Here is a 9343-nt window from a genome sequence, read left to right on the forward strand (position 1 = left end):
TCCATTTGCTGTAGAGAGGTAATTTGTGGTTACTGCGATGCTAAATACTGTGATACCAATGTGTCTAATGCTATAATAGTTACTCATGGTGGACCGTGTTTGGTGGAGCCCCCCAATTAAAACAAGCTTGAAAGCAGGAGTGGCATGAACTTTCGAAATAGTTTGCCTCCGGAAACTCTTTGAACATGGAGAAATGATGAAAGTTATACAAGTATTCAGTTCTTTAGTTCATAGGGTCACTGTGAGTCATCTATAACTTTACAGCACTTAACAAAAACAACAATACTGAAATGGAAGAAGAGAGGAACTATCTGAAAGGAATGGATGATTAAACACTGTGTGTATGACAATTGATATTATAAAGTGTATTGGGGGAGGGGAAAGGGGAAAAATGTGTATCAATAGATGAATGAAAACTCATCCTTTCTGGAAAATTTCACTAAAATTACAACTTAGAAAAGAGATCCTTCACAAAGGAAGACATCCAAATGGCCAACGGATGTTGGAGAAAAAGTTCAAAAACACTGGAAATAAGAGAGATCAAGTCAAAATAGTGAGATACAATCTCATCTTCTGAGTAGCAGCAGAAAAGTTTAGCAGGATAACAAGCAATAAATGTGGGAGAGGATGTGAAGAAATTGGAACTCTCATACAGTGTTGGTGGGATTGTAAAATGGTACAGCCCCTCTAGAGAGCATGTTGGCACTTCCTCAAAAAGCTGAACATAGAAATCCTATATTACCCAGCTATTCCACTGTTAGGAATATACCCCAAGGAAATCAGAACAGATACACAAAAGAAGTTACATACACCTATGTATGTACACCTAACTTAATGGGATATAGCACAATAGATTGCTCTCCAGGCATGGTTGGTGTTTTTTCCCCCCTCTACTGTTCAGTTGTTTTACACACTTTTGCAACCTCTACTTAATGATTCCTAAACCATATGTAGCAATGTTCAGATATTCAAGCACCTTTCTAGAACACATTGGTGACCACATGCTGGAACAATGAGAACAGTCCTGGAATAAGACAGGCAGATTGTGGTTGCAGAATGATACATTCATATTCAGAAACTATTGCTGAAGACAAGAGGCCAAAGGAAATACTGAAAGAGAAGCTAAAAATAGTATCCATAAAATACCAACACTATTGTTTGCACTTATGATGGTTACATGAATTTAGTATTTTCCTCAGAGGAGTCAAGTTCTCCAAGATTCAGAAGCAAACGTAAAAGATATGTACAGACGTCTACAAGCAGTCATTAACAAAGTATTTACAAAATTTAAGAATGTTGTTGTTGTTGTTGTGTACTATAGAGTCAGAACTGAGCCATAGCTGACCCTCCAGTGGGTTTTCCCAGGCAGTTAATTTCACAGGAGGAGATTGCCCATCCTTCTCCCTCAGAGCAGCTGATGGCCTTGAACCTCTTGCCTTTGGGATTGCAGCACAGCTTCTTGCCCCTAGGCCACCAGAGCTTCCTTATTTAAGAACAGACTGAATAATTTAGGAACACAACCAAAAAATAGTGTCAAATACTTATTACTAAGCAATTCACTGTCATGGAAGCTTTCTAAATAAATAAGTAAATGACAGAAATGCGCCAAATAAATTCCAGAATCCAGTTTCACTCGATCACATACGATATCATTAACATCATTGAATCTTGTATGATAAGGAGAGTGAAAGTGTTTGAAGTGCTTTCAGATAGATTTTTCCTTCTTAAAAATTGTGACTATAGGGGCGGGGCGCGGTGCCTAGTGGTCAGTAACCAACGTGTGCAGGGCCGTGGCGCGAGGCCTAGTGGTCAGTAACCAACGTGTGCAGGGCCGTGGCGCGAGGAGCAGCTGCAGCCTGAGGCCCCAGCGGGTGGCCTTGTCCAGCGCAACTGATGCGCCCTCCATGCAGCAGGAGCTGGGAGGAACCGAGTGGAGGCCGGCCCTGAGCGCCTGCGGGCTAAGAAGCCACCTGGCTGGGGCACCAGCAGACATGGATGCCTTAGAGGAAGAGAGCTTCAGAGAGCTTCACGCTGTCCATCTCTTCAGCCTCTGATGCAGAATTTGATGCTGTGGTGGGATATTTATTGTGGTCATGGATGATGAGTTCCAGTTGCTTCAGAGAAATTTCCTGGATAAGTACTATTAGGAGTTTGAAGACACAGAAGAGAATAAACTTACCTACACACCTATTTTTAATGAATTTATTTCTTTGGTAGAAAAGGATATTGACCTCGGCAGTGAATCTGCTAAAATTAAAGCAATGGGTATAATGGATAAGCTTTCCACTGACAAAACTGTGAAAGTCCTAAATATCTTGGAGAAGAATATTCAAGATGGATCAAAGCTTTCCACTTTATTAAATCATAATAATGATACAGAAGAAGAAGAAAGATTATGGAGAGATCTTATTATGGAGAGAGTCACAAGATCGGCAGATGCTTGTCTTACAACTATCAACATCATGACATCTCCTAACATGCCAAAAGCTGTATATATTGAGGATGTAATAGAAAGAGTTATACAGTACACTAAATTTCATTTGCAGAATACACTTTATCCTCAGTATGACCCTGTTTACAGATTAGATCCTCATGAAGGTTTGTTTGCCCCTTTATCAATTATGTAATTTGTTCATGTTAGATGAGTCACAATACAATGACATAAAATGGCATCAGAATCCTTACATTACATTAATTGTAGTAAATGAGAGCTTTGCCATTAATTAGAATATAGAACTTAATAAGTAATTCCTCTTGTTTAGGGCAAATACTTTTGGTTCAATTTGCTAAATCCCCCAATTCCTTCCAAAATGCTTGTTATTGGGTGCAATTTTGTCACTTCCTACAGGCCGAGTCACTTCCTGCTCATAGCAGCCTGTGTACAATAGAATGAAGCACTGCTTAATCTAGCCAAAAATACTAGTTAACATGCAAAATGGATTGTGTCAAGATGTATACTATACCTCCTCTTACTCTTGACAAGCAATGAGTAATGAAATAGGTACTTTGAAAAGAAGATAACCATTACATAAATAATCTACATTTGATTGTCTCTTGTTTAATAACTACAAGTTAAACTTTATTCTCCTTAATGGAAAACCGTAAAGACAGAATAGTATGTTAGATTCATAAATATGTAGGCACTGAATTATATCATAAATTATCTGTTCTAAGAATGTTTGGTTCTGAATAAATATATATATCCTAAGGAAAAATAATCTTTTAATACAGAAAATGGATTTATTCCTATTGGAAAAAAAAAAAAAAAGAAAAGTATATTGAGGAGCAGCTGCTGGAGCGGATCCCTGGGTTTAACATGGCAGCTTTCACAACAACATTACAGCACCATAAAGATGAAGTGGCTGGGGACATATTTAACATGCTGCTCACATTTACAGATTTTCTGACTTTGAAAGAAATGTTTCTGGACTACAGAGCAGAGAAAGAAGGCCGAGGACTAGACTTAAGCAGTGGATTAGTGGTGACTTCCTTGTGCAAATCATCTTCCCTGCCAGCCTCCCAGAACAATCTGCAGCACTAGGTCCCTTCTCTGGCCCAGGGACTCATGTGGACGTCGCCAGCCCAAAACACTGGGAGAGGCTAATGATGGCAGTATCCACCCTGGAAGGACTGTGGAACTCTTCTCCAACTCTTCTTCATGTTAAATATTGTGTGTCAAAAAGAACATTTCCTGACCCTCCTGAGGCCTCTCTCCTGAACACCCTCTTGTATTCAATAATCCCAATATGCCTCCCACAGTACACGCCTCAGGTGGTCCCACATCAGACGCTCCCTCTGCAGCACACAGTGTGGGGTAACCACCATCATGAACTTGCTTTGTCGCAGCTAGCTTTACAGGAATTGACACTCACAGCTCTCGCTCGGCTTAGTTTTCGGCCCTTCAGCCTCAGTGGCCCAACTGTACAGGATCTTTGATCAGGAGTGTCTATGTGTTTTTCAAAGCAACTGTCCATCTTGTCATTTCCTATTCACACAGCTAACCTTGTGGGATTCTGCCGAGAGCTGCCCTTTCTTCATCTAACAGCTCCAGGTGAAAATCATCTCCCAGGCATATATATATATATCAGTCGTCCACTGATCCTAATGTAGTCCCACCATTTCATAGTCTTTCAAACATTTTTTTAAATATTTTTATAGATGAATACTCAGGCTCAACTAGTAGATCTAATCTTGGGAAAGCCCTGATTACCCACTTCAAGATCAAAAGTATTATATGCTATGTGCTTTTTAGCTTGTAGTGCTACGAAGGCAAAATGTTGTCTCCATTGGTATTTGCTGTTTCGCTGGGCACCAATGAATGTATGCTGTGCTAAACATAGACTAGAAGTAGTCTTTTTCTACAGCATGTTCAGCGTGTTTGGGCAATTTGCATACTATCCTTTATGTTCGTGAGGCTGGCTTTTGGGGTGCGGGCTGCGGGGAAACCTGTGATTGATAATCCTTCCTCCTGTCAGAGTCTCTTTTACAAAGACTGATACGGTCCTTTGCCTAGCTCAGCCTGAGGAGCACGTGAGAGACTGCTTTAATGATTATGTCTCCCTCTGGTTTAGTCAGATGCTACCTATGACCAGAAACATGTACAGCGCATCTTTACGGGGGAAAACAGTTTAATACCCAATTTGTACCTTTGTTGGATTAGGGGGGATTTTTTTAAAAATAAAATATTCTATTAAAAAAATTGTGAATATAGCAAAAGCAGAATCCATAACAGCATTCAAGAAATTGTTCTTGTTATGTGCCTGTGGAGTCAGAACTGACTCAGAGCTGACCCTCCAGCTGTGTATTCTGAGGCTGTGAATTGTGCAAGAGGAGATTGCCCATCTTCCTTCCATGGGGCAGTCAGTGGATTCAAACAGCCTGCCTATGGATCGGCAGTGCAACTCCTTGCTGCTAGGCAGTGATGATGTAAATAAATTTCGCTACAGAGAAATGCTAGAATTTCATTCTTACATTAGAATTTAGTTTAGATATTCAGGAAAAACAAATGTTATTCATGTGGGCAAATCTGTTTCCATAACCAATCCATAAGCCAACAGCAAAGTGTTGGTCTTGGAACCAACTCATTGCTGACCTTCCAATGGGTTTAATGAGGCTGTAAATCACACAGAAGATTGCCCATCTTTTCCCTTGGGAGTGTTAATGGATTTGAACCACTTGCCTGTAATTGGCAGCACAATTCCTTACTAAGACACCAGAGCTCCATTAATAGAAGATAAAATTACAATGTACATTTCCCAATGTTAAAATTCTTTTCACATTTTCTTAACTTTAATGGTCACAAACTGAACTCTCATTTTCATCACTAAAGAGACTAAAGAACACGCAGCATACAGCAATAATTCAAAGAAGACTCTATTCATTGTCATTATTTGTGAAAGCAAATGCTATTTGACAGTTCAGTTGTATAAATAATTGAACAATTTTTAAGGACAAAGAATACGAAAAATGTTTTTAATTATGTTAGAAATGAAGTATCTATCTAAAAACAAAATACAGTAAATTATTTTAATATTTGTTTTCAGATCATTACATTTTTTCATAACATCTTTTCATTTGTTCATTTATAATTATAGTAACTATTATGAAACTAGAATTAAAATTAAGCTGTTGTTGTTATGTGCCATCAAGTCGCTTGTAACTAATAGTGACCCTATGTACAACAGCTCTGAATCCTGCTCTAACCTATACCAATCTTATTGTCTCTGACACACCTACCTTCCATTACTCCAGTCACTGAATCAATCTCATTGAGGATCTTCCTCTTTTGCTCTGTCCCTCTACCCTCCCAACCATGAAGTCCCTCTCCAAGGACTGGTCTCTCCTTACAACATGCCCAAAGTATGTCAGACAAATCTTCATAATCCTTGCCTCCAAACTTGGTTTTACCCTCTTTAGGACATAGGAGTCATTAAAGCAAAATTGGTGAAAGTCAATTTCTTATTATGGGAGAAAAATAGAATTTTGGGAAGCTCTGTTAGACTATTGGCAAGTAGCTGTGCTGCAATCCAGAAGGTTCTAGGTTCAAAGCCACCAGCTGTCCATGGAAGAAGGATGTTTGTTGATCTCAGTTTGTTGTGATCCACACAGTCAAATGCCTTTGCATAGTCTATGAAACATAGATGACATTCCTCTAGTACTCTCTGCTTTCAGCCAAGAGCCATCTGACATTAGCTATAATATCCCTAGTACCACGGCCCCTTCTAAACCCAGCCTTCACTTCTGGCAGTTCTCTGTTGATGTGCTGTTCCAGTCAATTTTGGATAAACTTCAGCAGAATCTTGCTTGAATGTGATATCAACGATCTTGTTCAATAATTTCCTCACTCTGTCGGGTCACTTTTCTTTGGAATGGGAACAAATATGGATCTCTTCCAGTCAGTTGGCTAGGTGGTTGTCCTCCAGATTTCTTGGCACATCTTAGTGAGCACATCTAGGGCAGCATCTGTTTGTTGAGATATGTCAATTGATATGCCATCAATTGGTATGACCTTGGTTTTTGCCACTTCTTTCAGAGCAGCTCGAACTTCTTCCTTCATCGCCACAGGCTCTTGCTCATATGTGGTTTGATGAAATTCTTGAGTCTACAAATTTCTTTTGGTACAATAACTCTGTATACTCATTCCATCTTCTTTTAATGCTTCCTGGATCATTTAATATTCTGCTCAAAGCATCCTTAAGTATTGTAACTTGAGGCTTGAATTTGTTCTTCAGTTCCTTGAGTTTAAGAAATGCTGAGCAAGTTTGGTCCCTTTGATTTTCTGACTCCAGCTCCTTGGGCTTTATGAAGAGAGGTGTGACATCAGGATTGGATCATCAACAATCTGTGTTATGCAGATAACACAACTCCTTGGCTTGCTGAAATTGAGAAGAACCTGAAGTGCTTGCTGCATAAGGTCAAAGACTGCAGCCTTCAATATGGATTGAAGCTCAAAATCAAGAAAACAAAGATTCTCACCACTGGGCCAATTGCCAACATCATAACAGATGGTAAAGAGATTGAGATTGTTAACAGCTTCAGTTTGCTACCTCCCCAGTCAACACAACCAGCAACCAGGAAATGAAAAGATTGCATGGACTGTTAGGAGAACAAACAAGTCCATCCTAGAGAGGGTGAGACCAGGCTGCACCTTGAAGGCAAGGATTTTGAAGCTTCGTTTAACATACTTTGGACATGTTGCAAGGCAGAACCAGTCCTTGAAGAGGACATGATGATTGGGAAGGCAGAGGGACAGTACAGGAAAAGAAGACCCTCAATGAGATGGATTGATTCAATGACTAGGGTTGTTGGGGTAGGTGTGTCAGAGACAATAAGATTGGCACAGAATAGAGCAGGATTTAGGGCTGTTGTACATAGAGTCGCTATGAGTTGCAGGCTACTAAACGGCAAATAACATCTAACAACATTTATGGGAACTAAGACAAAAGTTCAAAACCTACCTTTCTATAGAAAATGTAAGCAGTTTGAAACTGGGAACATTCTTCTTCTTTTTATATCCTTGTTGTTGTCTATTGTAGAGCCAGAAGTGACCCCTAGCTGACCCTTAACTGGTTTTCAGTGGTAGTAATTGCACAGGAGGAAATTGCCCATCCTTCTTCCATGGAGTAGCTGGTAGAGATTCAGACTGTATGCTTTTGGAATTTCAGCACAGTTTCTTACCACTAGGCCAACAGAGCTCCCACATAGCATATATTAATTATAACTCTTGGCACCTGCAGCCAGGAATTAAAAGATGTATTGCATTGGGTAAGTCTTCTGTCAGAGACCTCTCCAAAGTACTGAAGAGCAATAATGTCAGTCCGAAGACTAAGGTGCACTTGATACAGGCCATAGTCTTTGCAATCACTTGCTATTCATCAGAAAGCTCAACAATGACAAGAGATGGTAGAAAAAAGAATTGAATGACTTTGAGCTGTGGTATTGGAGAAGAGTGCTGAATATATTATGGACTGGTAAGAGAATGAACAAATTCATCCCGGAAAGGGTGAAACCAAGCTGCTCCTTGGAGGCAAGGATTCTGAAGCTTCATCTGACATACTTTAGACATGTTGCAAGGAGGGACCAGTTCTTGGAGAGAGACATCATGCTTGTGATGGTGGAGGAGAGCAGCATAGGAGAGGAAGACCCTCGATGAGATGGATTGATTCAGTGCCTGGGGTAATGGGGGTAAGTGTGTCAGAGACAATAAGATTGACACAGGATAGAGCAGAGTTTAGGGCTGTTGTACATAGGGTCGCTATGAGTCACAGGCAACTGGATGGCAAATAACAGCAACAACATTATTTATTAACATATGAATGACTGAATAGAAGGCTGAATGGCTGGCTGGGTGTGATTTGTTAAGAAGAGACAGTGGTAGCAAAAACAGAAGAATATTGGAGTTAGGTCACTTTAGATTTTCACTCTAACACTAATGTCAGTAATAAATGAAAGAAAAACTAGAAAGTTCACTAGAAAACTGAATGCAGGTGTTCAGAATTTTAAATATGGATGTGTTCCTAGTGGCATATATTTGAAATGTCACTATTTATGGATAATAATCTGCTGAAGTTGCTTCTTGTTCCATACAGAAAAATCAGAGCCTCCGTTAGAAAGCTCAGTGTCTATTGGGCCCCTTGAATTAACTCTTTCCAAAATTCTGCCTGAAACAAGAAAGTCTTTCAAATACTTGGCTGGACTAGAAAATGGAATTACTAATAAGATTTGGGTTTTTCTTCTTTTTTATTTCATTTTTTATCATTCATTTACATTGTGTTTCATGCATGTATATTGTGTTCATATAACCTCTCAGTTCCATTATCTTTCAGTCATTTATATGGTAGGAGTTCCCCCCCCCCCCAATATCTCACCAACAACTACTCACGTGAGACCGTGTAAACTCAAACAAGATTTGTTTTAAGAAAAGACTTTCCAGAGAAACCAGACAATAATCTTCAATGACTAATAGGGTAACACAAAGCGAATGAATGCCTTCTTTCTCCCAAACCTTGCACCTTACCTCTTGTCCTTTTGTTCCTGAAATTGTTAAATCTACCAAGAATCTGATGAGCCCCTGCGGAATTGCTGTACACTCAGAAAATTTACAGTGGATTAATTTATAGGTCATAAAGATTACTGACTAATAGGAAGTATCCTGAACTGCAGAAGAAAACTGGTCATTTTAAAACTGGTTATCCTTCTCAGAATAAGTACAGGAGAAAGTCTCATCCATGAAAAATTAAACTTTGGAATCCTCTTCGTCATATTTTTTATTAATTTAGTTTGTTTATTTTTCATTTCAATGAACATCTACAGAGATTTTGGAATTCCATTCATTCATTGTTGC

At 39.4% G+C, this 9343-nt stretch overlaps 1 pseudogene; it reads left to right on the forward strand.

Moving 5' to 3' along the window:
• The first annotated feature begins 1991 nt into the window (after positions 1 to 1991).
• On the forward strand, positions 1992 to 3541 carry LOC102866197 (annotated as a pseudogene).
• The last annotated feature ends 5802 nt before the right edge of the window (positions 3542 to 9343 follow it).

The sequence above is a fragment of the Elephantulus edwardii genome, unplaced genomic scaffold (assembly GCF_000299155.1).
Source record: "Elephantulus edwardii isolate Elephantulus edwardi_28Jun2011 unplaced genomic scaffold, EleEdw1.0 scaffold00057, whole genome shotgun sequence".
NCBI lineage: Eukaryota > Metazoa > Chordata > Mammalia > Macroscelidea > Macroscelididae > Elephantulus > Elephantulus edwardii.